Below are 15,010 nucleotides of genomic sequence, written 5' to 3'. Positions count from 1 at the left end.
AACAATTTTGAACTATTTATTTTAATGTTTATTTATTTTTGAGAGAGAGAAGCAGAGTGCAGAGAGAGAGCAAGCGGGGGAAGGGCAGAGAGAGCAAGACACAGAATCTGAAGCAGGTTCTAGGCTCTGAGCTGTCAGTGCAGAGCCTGACGCGGGGCTCAAACTCACGAATCGTGAGGTCATGACCTGAGCTGAAGTCGGACGCCCAACCGACTGAGCCACCCAGGTGCCCTTAAAACAATTTTGAATAGGAAGAATAACATGGGCAGAATCAGTCTGTGTGGTGGTACTGGTGGAGGAAGAGATCAACGCAACAGATAGAGCATCCAGAAATAGACCCATGCAAATACGCGCAATAGGTTCCGGACAAAGGTGTAAAAGCAACACATGGTGCTAAAGCAATTGGACATACTTAGGCAAGAAAAAAGATCTCAGCCAGAAGTTTACATCTTATATAAAAATTAACTCATAATGTTTCATAGACTTAAAGGTTAAAATGTGAAACAAAAAAATCTAGGAGAAAATCTTTAGGATCTAGGGCCATGCAAAGAGTTCTTAGACTTGACAGAAACTGCATGACCCACAGTAGGGAAAAGTGAAAAATTGGACCTTATCAAAACTTAAAAATTCATCTGCAAAATCCACGCAAAGAGGATGAAAAGATGATCTACAGACTGGGAGAAAATATTTGCAAACCATGTATCTGCAAAAGAACTAAGATCCAGACTATGTGAAGAATTATCAAAACTCAACAGTAAAAAAACAAACCCTCTAACTAGAAAATGTCCAAAAGGCATAAACAGATATTTCGCCAAAGAGGGCATTTAGATGGAAGTACAGGTGCCAAGATATTCAACATTATTCTCCATTAAGGGGAATGGTAATTAAAAAGCACAATGAGATATCACCATACACTTATCAAAATGGGCAAAATTTTTTAAAAAAGTGACAACTCTAAATTGCTGGCAAGGATGTGGAGAAACTGGTTAATTCATACACTGCTGGTGTGAATGCAAAAAGGTACAGCAAGTCTGGAACACAGATTGGCAATCTCTCTTAAAAACGAAGCGTGCAACTAGCACACGATCCAGCACGGCACTTCTGGGCGTTCATCCCAGAGATATGAAAGCTTATGTTCGCACATAAACCTTCACACGAGTGTTTATAGCAGCTTTAATCAAAATAGCTCAAAACTGGAAAAAAACCCGGATGTCTTTCTTCATATGAGTGAATGAATGGTTACACAAGCCATGGAACATCCATAGCATCCAGTGGATAAACCTGGATGAATCCCCAAGGAATTACGCTGAGTGGTGAAAAAAATACAGAAGTTTACATACTGTATTATTTCATTTATATAATATTCTTAAAATCACACTGTTTTAGAAATGGTAAACAGATAAGTGGTTTCTAAGGGTTAGGGATGAGAAGGGAAGTGGGTGTGGCTATAAGAAGGAACTATGAGGGACTCTTGTGCTGATAGAAATTGTTCTGTATTTTGACCGTGGCAATGCCAATCTCCTGGTTGTATATTGTACTATAGTTTTGCAAGATGTTAAAGATAGGGGAAATTGGATAAAGGGTACCTGAGATCTCTGTATTATTTCTTACAACTGCATTTGAATCTACAAGTATCTCAAAATGAAAATTCTGCTTTAAAAAATTATTCCTGATCATAAGATGAAGGTTAATGAGTGGAGAAGATACTTGCAATCTATAACCAACAAAGGCATTTAGCTAGAAAATACAAAGAACCTTTATGGATCAACAAGAAAAAAAAATCAGATAACTCAATAGAAAAATGGGTAAAGATTTGAATAGGCACTTCACAAAACTGAAAATTCAAATAGGCTATAAACACATGTAAAGGCCCACAATCTTACTGGTAACTAGGGATGTGAAATGAAGATCACAACTTTGATATCATTACACATCCACCAGATTGACAAAAATCAAGAAGCCTAGTAATATTGTCTTGGCAAAGATGTGGAGCAATTGGAACATAGCTCGTGGGAGTGTACATTTCATGACCGCCTCGGTAAACAACTTGGTATTATCTAATAAAGTTAAATAGAAACATACCTATAGCCCAGCAATTCCACCCCAAGGTATACCCTAAAGAAAAGTTTGCATTAAAAATTTTTTTTAACGTTTATTAATTTTTGAGAGACAGAGGGGGTATGAGCGGGGAAAGGGCAGAGAGAGAGGGAGACGCAGACTCTGAAGCAGGCTCCAGGCTCTGAGCTGTCCGCACAGAGCCCGACGCTGGGCTTGAACCCACGAACCATGAGATCATGACCTGAGCCGAAGTCGGACGCTCAACTGACTGAGCCACCCAGGCGCCCCAAGAAAAGTTTGCATTTAGACAGCAGGAGGTATACACAAGAATGTTATTAGCAGTATTTCATTAGCAGCCCCAACTACAACTATATGCAACAAAAATAACCCCACAAACATGACCAAGTGAAAGAACAAGCCAGCTACACATGAAAAATCCATGCTATATTATTCCATTTACAGAGATTACAAAAACAAGCAAACTAAACTACAGTGTTTAGGGATGCATAACAAGCTAATAAAACCAAAAAGATATATAAGGAAGTGATTACTATAAAGTCAGGATGGCTGTTGCTTGTGGGGGAAGGGAAGGGCTCAGGAAAACAAATGGGGGCGTTTGTAGGGTGATGTCAATGACCTGGGTGAATACACCAGTTTGGTTTATGATGATTGGTTAGGCTGTACATATACTTCATCTTCACTTTTCTCTCTTGTGTCATTGTGTACAACAAAATAACACGTCTCTTCATATTTCACTTTTGTCTCTGAGAAGAAGTGAGGCCAGGAAGGAATGTAGGTGTGAGGTTTGACTGGGTGAGAAAAGGCAGCACGTCAAGATCTGAGGTCAAAATTTAAAACCTGCGAAGAGAAAGAGGAAAAATGTGGAGTGTTGAAGCAACAGTAAATCTTCTGGAATGAGCAGGTGGGTAGCTTTCCTTTGGATATGATATGTTTTATATATAAATATTATATATCATAAATAAATATAATAAAATATATTTAAATAGTGGTTTAGGAATAATAAAGGTTGCTCCAAGTGCTAAATTTCTTACTCCTCTCGGTTACAAGTTGGACCTGGGCTGAGGGACCAACGTTTTTCTTTCTTCCTGTTTGAGAAATTGATACAGGGTTCGCGTTTGCTTTGAATCCTCCAGACTGTCCAGAGTATGAAGAGGAAAATATATTTGATGTGGGGAACACCGCCCCCCCCCGAGCATTAATTTGGGTGGCCCCCTTTCCTCCTCCCCGTCTTCAGTCCAAGACTGGAGAGCAGAGTCAGGAGAAACATGAACAGATCGGAACAGGTAAAAGTTCCACACTGAGATGCTTTGGAGACGCTAAAAAGTGAGTTTCCTTCCATCTCACCCCACCTACCATGTTCTCCAGGCAGACTGATGTCAGAACTTATTGTCTGGGGGTACAGCACATAAGCTACTTGTAGAGTTTTAAAACACTAAAGGAGGGTAATTTCAAAGAAATCTAGAGCACCGTTAACGTTTTCTCCTCCTGCTGGGGGATGGGGAAGACATTGCGTCCCCTTCCCTGCCTTTTCCTGCTAGATCTCGCCGTCACACTTCTAGTTACAGATTGACTCCCTCCCTGCCCGCTACAAGGACGGGGTACCCCTCAACGGCGGGGGCACCCAGGTGTGACTGGACTTCCAGGGAACAGTGCTGGCCAGAAATAGGGAAGCAGATGAGCCTTTCAGGCGGCTTTCCAGGCAAAGTCCGGTGGACAGCGACACACCCTGGTCCTTAAAACTATCATTCCCACGGGATTTTCAGTGCTGGACTTGAGCTGTGGCACACAGAGTTCCCTGTATAAGGCGTTCCTAGGGGGCCCGACTCCTGAGCTTACATTTCTTAGGCGAAAAGGCAGTGGAGCTACGGGAAGGCTCTTTGGAAGACGCCAGGCTGCTCTGCTTGGTCCCTTCTCTCCGCCCTCGTGCAAGCAGCCTCTCTCGTGGGGGATTCTCCCAGGACTGGGGCCAGAGCCAATCAGGTGGCTCGGTACCTGCCCCCAGCCCGGGCCACCTGGAGGGGCGATGAGGCTGTCGGCTCCGTGCAGGGGCAGTTCTCAGAGCGCCGGGGAACGCACAGGAGCCTCACGTGGGCAGCCCCAGGCCCAGGCGCTCAGCAGGACGCGCGCAGACCGGGTGCCAGCCCAACGCGCGAGTGGACGCCGGAAAGGAGCTGCTCAGTCGCGGTAACGGGTTAGGGTGCTCCTCGAGCGAGGTTCCCCGAAGGAAGAAAAGGAGGGACGGGGCGGAGCGGGGCGGGCCGAGGATTCCTTCCCCGCCCCCCACCGGGGCGCCCGGCTCCGCGCGGGGAGGTGCTGGGCCGGGGCGTACTTCCGAGGGCGCCTTAGCACCGGGGTAAGCGCGCCCCGGGGCCACCTTCCCCGCGCGCCCCTATCTTGACCGCGGCCGTGCCGGACTGGGTCTGGGTCGCCGCTTGGCTCTCCCGCTCCGCACCGCGGGCCGCGCGCTCCGAGGGGGTGGGGGTGGACGTCTCCGGCCTCGTGGCCAGGCCGCCGGTCGCGCTGTCCCCGCCTCGGGGCCGGACTTGCCGAGTCCCCGTCCCCGCCTGCGTCGCTGCCGCGCGCTCCTGTTCCGCGAGCGCCTTCCGCCGGCCGGAGCGCACACGGACCCGGCAGCCGCGCCTCGGCGCCCGCCAGCACCCGGGAGCATGCGGCGGCCGGGGCCCGCGACGCTGCACGCTCCGCGGGACCGCGGGGCGCGCGTGAGTGAGCCGGGCCGGGACTGAGCACCGCGGTGGGTGGGTGCGGGGCTGGACGCTCCGCCGCCGTCGGTCTGTGCGTGCGGTTCCTCCGAGCGCGCGGGCGCCTCTGCGCCAGCCCTGCACCCTGGTAATCCTGCTCAAGTTTGACCATGCTAGGAGGGCGGAGGTGCGTTCGCGGTGCGGGGTCGCCATCTCCGCCAGGCCGTCCGGGTCCAAGACAGCTGGCGCCGACGTCTGCCTAAGGGACAGAGAAACCGGACTGTCACCCGGGCCGCTGTCCGTTTCCTCCCGAGGAGGGAGCTTGCGTCCCGCACCCCTATCCCCAGGGCCGTGCGCGGCGGGCTGGGCTGGGGTCGCCGGCCACATCGAAGCTTCGCTCAGCGGCCGGAGGAGGGTTTGGCTCAAATAGAGCAGGGCAGGAGCGGAGAGCAGTGTCGGGCTAGGCCCGGCGTTCCCCTGCTCCCGTCCTCTTCACCCTGGGGTGGCTGGGGTGGCTTGGGTAGAGTGCCCAGCGCGGCGCCCTGGAGACCTCCTGCCCGGGTGGCTTCGTCCGGTCTCTGCGCTTCCCGAGGCCGCGAGGGAGGGTAGGGATGGAGCTCGGTCTTCTCTGTCGGTGCCCTTGGGCTGCATACACCACCCGTGCTTTTCTGTCACACTTGGGCATTCCTTTTCTCTGGGTGGAACTGTGGGGCCCCAGAAGTTCGCTCTTCCTAGCAAGTTGGCCGCGGCGGGAAGGTGGTGGGGGGCAGGTGTGCAACTGCAGGCAGCCCCCACTCCCCGCTGCAGTTGAGGCACTTTCTCCCGTCCTTTCCAGTCTGCCCAGCCCGGGACCCTCCTTGAGGAGGCCACACTCGTGGCCCGGGGCTGGAGGACCCGGGTTGGAGCTGGGGGTTCAGTGCAACTGGCAAGGGTGGACGTCTACGTAGTTGGATCTCTGTGCCCTGTCCGGCGTCCTCCAGTGGTTGAGCCAGACTCACGTTTTATACCGCGTGAGAAACAATGATGGGGGGACTTCAGATCTGGAAAAGTGCACTTTGCCTGAGATTTGCTGCGATTTGGGGTGTTCTTAGGGGGGTAGAGTGGGGGTGGAAGGCAACTTCCTTTCTGTGCTAATAAAGTGCTTGGAAGTACATTTGGCCCCTGCCCCTTCCCTTTATACTGGCAGAGGTGGATCAAAGGGGAGAAAGAGCAAAGGCATATTCTCTGGGAGCAATGATAATTTCTCAGACCCCTCTCCAGAGGTTCCAGCTCCCGTGTCTGTAGGGATCTAAACCAGTATGTAGAGACAGGGGTCGTGTTGGCACTCGGGGTGGCTCAGCTGTGGTCTTAGGCAAATCAGCTGCACCCTCCTCACAGTTCCCCCTACTCACAAGCAGAGCAGGGGCAGGATTTCTGCCCTCCTGGGGAGATGACCATGAGTGAATGAGAGAGGACCATGTGTGAATGGGAGAAGCCTCTGAAGTCCTCTGGGGGTGGGGGTAGGGTGTGTGTGTCACATGCATGGGTAGAAACCCTGGTGGTGGGTTTCACTGGCATTCCTGCCAGAACCAGAAATTTGCATTCAGTGACCTTAGCAAAACCAGTGCTCAGGAAAGGCAGAATGGGCTCCAGTGCTGATGAGAGCAAGTGCCTCACATTTTGCTCAAGGATCTCTGCTTTGTCTCCAATGTGCCCATCTGTAATTGGAAACGAGCTCTGCTTAGCTCAGAGCGGCTTCAGTCTGAGCGCAAACATCATCCGGCAACAGGGGGGCCTGTGTTGGCACGGAAACGACCCACCCTCACCCAGAGACCCAGGGTAGGATTTTAGTGATGTCTCCCGATAACCTTGGAAAGGAGGCTGGCGGAAGGGGTGGGGGGGAGATCGTAGCAGAAACTGGGAATCGTCTTGGTGGCCCCTTTATCGTCAGAATGGCCCTGGCTGGTCTCGTCAGTTGTGGAAAGTGCCCCGAGGTTTAGAATCTGGCCTGATGATCGTTAGCACTAAGGAAAACTGCCACCACGTATTGAGTACTTTCTATATGTCAGACACAAGGCTCTGCTAAATCAGTATTGTTATCCCTGTATTTCACACGAGGAGGCTGAGTTTGGGAGAGGTTAAATAACTTGCTAAGACCCTAAAGTGAGTCTGTGGCAGAGCTGTTCTGTGAAGCCGGGTGTCTCAGTTCCAAAGCCCCCTGCTCCCTCCACATGGCTGTTCTTCTCCCATTAGGAACAGACACATGTGGCAGCTGAAAATCCAGAACCGTTGTGAATAAACACGATTTGGAGGTGCAAGAGATGTTTGTGACCCCGTTAGGCTTTAGGGAAAGTGCTGGCCAGGTAAAACTGCTTGCTCTTCATTCCCTCTAGGACCCACGGGTTTAATCGCACACAAGGGATTGATCCTTTAACATGTAGACTGCAAACTGGCGGCAGTGGGGCAATGGCCTACTTATTTCCCTTTCAGTTAGCAAACATCAAAAAGATGGATAAACTGCTAATGAGGTTCTAGAAAAACAGCCCCTCCATACATTGCTGTTGGAAGAGTAAATGGGTACAACTTCTTTGGAGGGTGTTTTAGAACCATCTACCAAAATTAGAAATGCCCATGCCATCGGACCCAGTGATTCCATTTTGAGGGGTTGAACTTGTCCTTACACTTGCCCATGGGCACAGAGACATATGTACAGTGTAGCACTGAAAGTATAGCACTGAAAGAACAATCCACGTGCTCATCAAAGATGAACTTGTTGAATATCTTGTGGCACCTCCAGGCAGTTGGATACTGTGCTATTCATTCATAAAAAGAGACTTGGGAATTTCTCTGTAACTGACATGGAATGATTTCCAAGATATATGGCTAAGTGGAAAACATGCACAGAGTGTCTCTATGATGCTGTTTATGTTATAAAAGAGGAGGAAGGAGGAGAATTCCAAGATGTTTGCTTGTGTATGCATAGGTATGTCCAAAAAACCTGATAAGATCTGTTGCCTTCAGGAAGAGCAGACCTTTAAACCCTTCTGTACCCTTTCAATTCGGAACCATAGGGATGCATTAACTATTTAAAAAAAATTTTTTTAACGTTTATTCATTTTTGAGACAGAGACAGAGCATGAACAGGGGAGGAGCAGAGAGAGAGGGAGACACAGAATCCGAAACAGGCTCCAGGCTCTGAGCTGTCAGCACAGAGCCCGACGCGGGGCTCGAACCCACGGACCGTGAGATCATGACCTGAGCCGAAGTCGGACGCTTAACTGACCAAGCCACCCAGGCGCCCCAGATGCATTAACTATTTTTAAAAATCCTCTTTCCTTGTCCTGTGCCTGATACATTCCCTCAAGCTCTTCTCCGGGTGAACGGTGTGGAGGTGGCACCCCCACCCTCAGGTTGCTTGAGGGGTTCCCTTTGGGGTAAAAGCCAAAGGTCCCTGAGAACACACAGGGTCCCTCAGCTCTAGGCCATCCAGAATTCCTTTAAATACGTAGGTTGTGCTTGGAAAGCTAGAGGGAGAGGTGCCTTTAGACACCTTTCTGAGCTGGGTAGGCAAGATATGACCCTCTGGCCTTGAAAACAACATGAAGAAGTAGAATTTTTTTGCCCTAATATTCCCTTATACAAGAGAAACTGCCAGCACTGGGGTAGCCTCAGTGGGGCCGGGGGTAGGCGGGAGTAGGGGGAGCACTGTACCTTGTCATCAGTGAGGGCAGTAAGTCTATTTCTGGTGTTGTATTTGGACTCCAGAAAGGAGAGGGAGAGCGATATACTTGAATGAAAAGTTTTGAAAATTATTCTGGGGTCTCGGGCTGTTTTGTCCCAGAGGAAGGAAGAAGGTTATTGACGCAGCTGTAATGGCATCAGTTGGTATGTTCTGGAATGCCCCTTTGGGTGTCTCCCATCAGCACAGATGTCCAGCCCCTGCCCTGCTCCCCAGCCAAGAATTCCCTTCTGCTGATCACCTATTGTGGAAGCTGCTGGATGCATGAAGGGGATGGGAGCAAGTATTAGGAACTGCCTTCCCTCCTTCAGGTAAACAGGCTATTGAATAGCAGAAGCAGAAGAAAGACTTTGTTCCAGCCACACGAGAAGGGACCTTCCAGTAGGTGGGAAGCCTTCGTTAGGAACTTTCTGTGTCCACGTACTCCGCTAAGCACTCTGCCTACATCATCTCATTTAATCTCCTGATCAGGTATGTGTGAGAGCCCAGGCTCTTTGCCATCAAGCAGCACCTTTTTTGCTCTTTCTTCGATGACTTTCTTTCCTGGATAGTAACCTGCACCAGAGACACAAGAGCATCCCAGGTGCTCAGAGACTTGGTTTGGGTTATAACAGTGTGTAGCTGAGCATTACATACTTTGATGGATGAGCTGGAATATTTGCAGTCTGGGTAGGTTTGTACAGGGCACAGTTCAGGGACAAAGCAGTCAGCATTCTTGGTTCAGGGTCCCATCTTTCCTGCTTCTGTCTCTGTGTGTGCATTAGGGCCAGGCCGAGTGGACTGTGAGTGTGATGTTCCCCAGGGACGGAAGGAGGAAAGGGAGTGCTTGTGAGGGTCGGTGTCTACACCCAAGGGAGAAGGTGGGCAGGGTGGCCCCTGAACCCCCCCAGGTCTGTGCTGGGGGTCTGTCTGCTGTTTGGCAGAAACAGCCTGAGAGCCAAGGGCCTGGCTCATTGCACACCTTTCTCCTCCCACACAGCTTGCTGGCCAGGGCTCGCCTCTGACTCCCACTCCACTTCAAAAAGAAACCGCTCGAATTTTCCCCCAAATGAATTCTAGCGCAAAGGCAGCCACTGCTGTGGCTCATGGGGTTGAGAGCAGGAAGCTGGGCTAGGCGCTCAGCTAAGGCTGCCAGAACCTAGCCATGAGGGGGAAAGCCAGATGCCCAAATGGTGTTTTTAAAAAGTCCTCTTATGATACCCCAAAAATGATGTTTGCACAGCCAAGCAAAATAGTAGTGGATGATCGGTGTAATACACGTTAGAAAGTGAGTATTGCTCAAGGCACTGGGAAGACCGAAAGATGAGCAAGCCGTGGTTCCTGGGCTCGAGTTGCCCACAAGGCAGTGTGGGAGAGGGACATTCGCGTCAGCAGCAGGATCCTGCAGACTGAAGAAGCACGTGCTAAGTAGAGGTACAAATGGCATGTGGTCAGGTGTCGAGGGGTGACAGTGAGCCAGAGGCTGGCCCCAGTGATTTGGTAGATTGTTAAGGTCTTTTTTGGAGGAGGTGATTTTTGAGCTGGGCTTTGAAGGTTAAGTGTGATTTTGATAGATAAGCTCAGGAGAAAGGGCAGAAGAGGCCAAGAGAACGGTTTCGATAGAATATGGAGCATTTCAAGATACATTCATATCAGTAATGTCATTATTTACTCAACTTCTTCCACAGAGACATAATACATGGCATTTTCAGGTGCTTACAGAGTAAAACTGTTTATGTCCCCATAAGATAGGCAATCACAATGATTTTTTTTTTTTTTTTTTTTTTTTTTTGGTGGTAAATCAACAGGGCTTGATGACGGATTAGATATTAGAAGGGCTTCTCGGAGGCACAAGGCTCTAAAACCATATTAGGCTTCTATCAGATTCATTTTACTTGTTAAAATAACAACGGGTGATATCGGACGTGTGTGAACTCGACATGTCTGTCCTATCAAACCACTGAATGACCATGAGCTTTCCAGTGGGGAGGCAGCGGGGTGCCAGGAATGGGGGTTCCAGTTCTGCCTCAGCATTTTATTCTGTGTTCACTCATGTATTCACTCGTTCATTTATTCTGTGGGCAGTGAAGATGATCCATGTGCCCGAGCCAAGTGCTGGGCTGGCTGGGGGCAGGGGCGAGTAGAGAGAGAGAGAGAGGGGAGGGGGAGTGAGAGAGAGAGAGAGACAGAGAGAAGGAAAGTCAAGGGCCCTGTAGCCTCCAGCAGCTTGTAGTACATGGGAGATATCACAGGAGAAGGTGATAAATGCCATAGTAAAAATAGCAACAAAAGGCTGTGGGAAAACGTAATATGTGCTCAATAAATGCTTGTTGCTAAAACACATAAACATCATGATCGGCAGTACCAGATATCACCAAGAGAACAAATCAGAGGGCTAAAAATATTTCTTTGGATTTGGCCAGTGGGTCTCAAAACACTTGTTCATGTCATGAAACCCATGGAAATCATGGTGCTTGCTGGAGAATACCATAGAATTTTGAAAGGGCTGAGTATATAATTTTGAGCTAAAACAGAGAGCATCTTATGCTAGATTCTACTACAGGCATAGAATAGCAGACACCAAGTTTTAAGAAAGAAAACTTTATGAAACAAAAGCCTTAAATTGAGGATATTCTGTGAGCTATTTTTTTTTTTTCTATGAATCAGGGAAAGCCTGCCAAGATTCTATTTTAGTGCAGGAAACCCTCAGTCCAGCTGGTAGAACACCAGGGATCCACAGGCGCATAGTTTTGGCAGTTTGAAGGTTGTTGATGACTCTAGCAAGGGCAATTTCAGGAGAGTAATGAGGCCAGAAGCCCGATAGAATTGGGTTGCATTTTCATGATGTCAACCAAGTATTTATTGAATGTCACAGGGGATACAGTGTCTGTGTGTGTGTGTTGGGGAAACCAGAACTGTCAAAGCCCCAGCCTTCATGGAGCTTGAAGTCATTCACAAACTTGTCACAAAGTAAATGTAAAGCGCCACTTATACAAGCAATAAAGTGGAGGTCCGTGGCATTGTCAGGGTGTGTCATGGGAGGTCTGGGCCACTCAGGGAGTATCTGGGAAGTCATTCTGGGGAAATGATAGTTCAGTAGTCCTGGAGAGTGAGTAGGAGAGAAGGAGGTGAGTGGGGTTTTGGACCTGAGAGAGGATATTCCGGGAATGGGGGAGGGTCTTGGCTAGAGCAGGCATAGCATTTTGAGGTGCCAAAGGCCAGTGGCCTGGGGTGCCTAGAGGGAGATGGAGAAGCATGTGAGATGAACAGGAGAGGCAGGAGGGAGTTAGAACCCTCAGTCTTATCAGCCACGGTAGGGATTCTGATGTTGATTCTACAGGAACAGGTAATCACAGAAGTACTTAAGCAGGAGGGTGATATAGTCAGATTTCCTACTTTAGGAAGATCTCTGTGGCTGTAGGGTGTGGACAGTATATTTGAGGTGGCCAAGGGAAGATCCGTGGAGACATCTCGAGAGATGGTTGTTTACACTGGGACATTTGTAGTGGAGAGAGAAAGAAGACAGAGTTGAGAGGTTTAGAAGTGAAATGGACAAGAAGTGATGGTTTGGTCAGAGGGGAGTTTTGGGGACGAGCCCTGGGCTGCCAGCTATGTAGCAGTGGATGGGGGTACCATTTCCTGAAACAAATGACGTGAGTTCAGTCTCAGCATGTTGTGCTTGAGGAGCCTTTGAACCATCTGGGTGGAGGGAGAGCGGCCAAGGGGATATATGGGCAGGAGTTTGAAGGAGAGGTCTGGGCAGGAGATATGCCCCCATAAGCTGTCAACATCCAGGGGTAAGTGAAACCATGGCATGGAGGAGGCTGCCGAGGGAGGAAGGACAGGCTTAGAAGAGAAGGCCTGGGGTTAACTTCGAGTTAGGATGGGCCTAGAAAGGAAGCAGAGAAGGATGATCTAGAGAGATAGGAGAAAAGCCAGGAGTGGGAAATGTCACGAAAGCCAAGGGCAGAGTGTTTCCTGAATAAGAGAAGAGGAAGCATAGCCCATTATGATGAGGACCAATGAAAGTCCATTGGCTTCAGAAACAGAGATCACAGGTGATTTAAACAACAGTTTCAGGGATGTGATGGGCAAAAGTCAGACCGCAGTTGGCGGAGGGGGAAGTAGACACTGAATGTACAAATAAGTCTTTCCAGAAGTTTGGAGAGGTGGGGTGGTTTTGTTCTGTTTTAATGGGGGACAGTTGAGCACCTTTACATGGCAGTGTGAAGGATCCAGTTGAATGGAAAAGCTATAGGTTCAAGGAAGGATAATTTATAATGTGAGGTCCCTGAGAAAATGTGTGGACAGCATCAACCGAGCAGGTGGAGGGGATAGGCCTTAGGATGGAGAGGGGCCATGCTCTGGGATAACTGGAGAGAAGGAGGGGAGGAGAAGGCTCATGCCTATTTGTTTTTATGAGATGGTGGAAGATGAGGATGTTTCCATCTGATGAAGAGAAGGAAGGATAGCTAGAGGGGAGAAAGGACGGAGGACATTTATTTTAGAATGGAGGTGGTGAGGACAGTGAAGAGAGAAGGGGTGAAGACACTAGTCAAAGGTGATACTAGTCGAGCATGTATTAGTCGGGTGACATTGAGTCCATTTTCTTACCTGTGAAATGGGAATGATACCCACGATGCTTACCCCACAGAGTTGTGCCTGGCATGTAGAACACCATCAACAAATGCCTGCTGCTGTTTTGACTTTTCTTCTCACCGTCAGTGGCTAGCCTAGTGCTGAACACATAACTGGGTTTAGTATGAAAGCGTCGTCAACACTTCCAGGTACTTAGTACCTAAAATTTAGACGGACGTCTCTCCTTACACCACTTGTCTCCCTTCCATCTGTAAAGCACCAGCCTCTTTTCTTCTCTAAGCAATTGGAAGCTTTTCTGCTACTTAATGCTTAGGGATTCATTTATATGTGGTGCTTAGCCAGGGCAGATTCTATTAGGGGAGTTAAGCATATGGACAGGGCACTGGGCCAGGGTGAGAAGAGACGAGGTTCAATTAATTCAAGAGCCCAATCTCCTCTGGCCTCATTGATACACAGAGGACAGGGCATCTGTGGGACTCACGCCTTCATCACTTTCCTAATATCCAGTGAAGCCAACTCTGAACCAGGCCTGTACCCGGGTCTGAGATACAGAGATGAATAGAAATGGTTCCTGCGCTTGTGATATTAATGTGATCAGATACACATTGTAATGGCTGCATCCCATGCTGGGGAGCATAGAAGAAGGAGCCCTTGGCTGTGCCCGGGCTAGGCAGGGAGGGCTTCCCAGAGGAGGTAGTGTTTGAGCTGGAATGTGAAGATCAACATCTTTGTAGAGCAGAAAAGGGAAACAGACAAGGAGGGAACATCTTTGCAGGTAAGAAGGGAAGTCTTTGGGTCTTTCAAGGCGCAGTTAGGCCCGGGAAGCTCAGGAGACGGTGGGGGGAAGCAGAGACTGAATTTGGTCCAGCAATGTCAGAGCAGGAAATGACAGGCGATGGGGAGGGGGTGAGACCCAGGACGGCAGGCTGGTGTTCAGCCTCCTGGCCTAAGGACCTGGACTTGAACGTGTGGGAGTGGTAGAGCCACTGGAGGTTCCTGAACAATGGCAGAGTGATTGGTCAAGGGTCAGTGGCGGTAGTCTAGGCGAGGGTTGACCGCAGGACAGTTTCAGTGATATGGGTCCAAGGTATGGTCATTGCTAGTGAATGAGTGAAATGAAACTAAAAGCCAGTGGCATTAAGGAAGTTGTGGAAATATGATGCTAGGGTGTTTGGAGAGGCCATCTTTGTGTGTATTGAAACTTTCTAGGATGATGACAGAACCTTAAATGAGGGGGGACAATTGCTAACGTCCTCAATGAGTGAGGGAGAGGCAGTGGTGTGGTGAAGGATAGAGTGAAGAATAATCAAATATCATGGACCTCAAACGGATAAGGATTTTGACAAGATAACAGAAATGAAACACTCTAGACTCTAATTCTGGAAAACAGAATAAACTCCTGAAAGGACTGAACCGTTGTTTATTTCCAAGGCGAGGGGGCCACCAAAAAACAGGTGGAATGTATTTCCAAGCTGCTGGACCACTGAGTACCGCTCGAGGACACCATACAACATCACAGATGGGTGCCCACCGGTTCGAGATCTCAGAAATCAGCTGAGTCCTCGTGATGGCACCACAATCCATGATGCTGTCCTTGCTGGAGTCCATTTCCCAGGCCCCTCAGAGAATCATTTCCAACATCTTTGCTGAGGTCTTGCTGATACCAAGCATGTCCTCTCGTTGTGGCAGAGGAGTTAGGCACCCAGCACCCTTCACCTCAGGGGGCTGACAGCTCAACACCAGATTTCTCTTAGCAGATGGGTCTCATTGCCTGCTTTCTTCTCTGCTGGACATACTCTGTACCCAGTGTTGTGCTGGGGACATTGGAGGAATCAGAAGAATCCCAGACATGGTCCGTGCCCTCAAAGATCTCAGGGTCTAAATAGAAAAGCCGGACTGGCACACCTGGAACAGCGATGCCCTTTGTTGTTTGGTT

At 49.2% G+C, this 15,010-nt stretch overlaps 1 protein-coding gene across 2 annotated transcripts in view; it reads left to right on the top strand.

The window, feature by feature from the left end:
• The first annotated feature begins 3,946 nt into the window (after positions 1-3,946).
• The window catches only part of FAM163A (family with sequence similarity 163 member A), a 79,847-nt gene continuing 68,783 nt past the window's right edge, over positions 3,947-15,010 (top strand). Inside the window, exon 1 of one of the 2 annotated variants that reach the window (XM_027074333.2) lies at positions 3,947-4,263. The gene's annotated coding sequence lies outside the window, so the exon portion shown is untranslated. Of the gene's footprint in view, positions 4,264-4,583; positions 4,800-15,010 lie in introns of those variants that run through there. The other variant, XM_027074334.2, reaches the window with a different exon arrangement.

Source organism: Acinonyx jubatus, chromosome E4, assembly GCF_027475565.1.
Source record: "Acinonyx jubatus isolate Ajub_Pintada_27869175 chromosome E4, VMU_Ajub_asm_v1.0, whole genome shotgun sequence".
NCBI classification, from domain to species: Eukaryota; Metazoa; Chordata; class Mammalia; order Carnivora; family Felidae; genus Acinonyx; species Acinonyx jubatus.
Note: the sequence above shows the minus strand (reverse complement) of the source record. Positions and strands in the feature narration are given on the sequence as shown.